A 1,064-nucleotide genomic window follows, 5' to 3' on the forward strand; every position below is an offset into this window, starting at 1 on the left:
TGTGCTTTTTTCCCTCCAACTGACACAAGACAACCTGCAGCTCCCTGGAGTCGCTCCTCTGGCAGCCTAGGGCCCTGGGTGACGGTCCCCAACTGAAAATGACAACACAAGTAGAGCCCCACTCATTGTGTGAGGGACTTGGAATCTGACTAAAAGAGAATCCTAAAGAATAACTGCTGTTTTAGCTACTGAGAATTTGGGAGTATTTGTCACCATATCTGACCAAGCCTCTCCTAATCTTGATTGACATGGAGTTCTGACCTGACTTGCTCAGTCGTGAGCTCCCCAGTAGATTCAAACAGGGCCTGGATGTTTGTCCAAAATACAGAGGAGGGCAATCTAAGGATTCTATACCTAATGTGGAGATTAACTACTTTTCCTACCTGATAACCTATTTATTATGGCAGCACCAAAGTTATTATAAGTAAGAGTAAATTTGTAGAAGGGGGAAAATTTTCTAGACCATTTTGAATCCTAAATTTGCATCAAAAATAGAAACAATCAGACCAGATATTGTGACACACCTTCCAGGTACAGTTGTTTAGAGAAATCAAAGTATTTAATCAGTGATGACAAGAAAGCCTATGTTGGATAAAGAAGATATGGTACATATATACAGTGGAATAATACCCGGTCATAGAAATGAAGTAATGCCATTTGCAGCAACATAGACAGATCTAGAGATTATCATACTAAGTCAGAAAGAGAAAGACAAATACCATACAATATCACTTATATGTAGAATCTACAATACGGCACAAATAAACTTACCTACAAAAAAGAGACAGACTCAGAGTCACAGAGAACAGACCGGTTGCCAAGGGGGAGGGGTGGATGGGAGAGGGATGGGTTGGGAGTTTGAGGTTAGTAACTGCAAACTATTATGTAAAGAATGAATAAATGATAAGTTCCTAATGTATAGCACAGAGAACTGTATTTATTAACCGTGATAATAATGGAAAATATGAAAAATATGTATAACTGAATCACTTTGCTGTATAGCAGAAATTACACAACACTGTAAATGAACTAGACTTCAATACAATTTAAAAAAAAAAAAAAAA

Source organism: Bison bison, unplaced genomic scaffold (assembly GCF_000754665.1).
Source record: "Bison bison bison isolate TAMUID 2011002044 unplaced genomic scaffold, Bison_UMD1.0 scf7180017864215, whole genome shotgun sequence".
Lineage (NCBI taxonomy): Eukaryota > Metazoa > Chordata > Mammalia > Artiodactyla > Bovidae > Bison > Bison bison.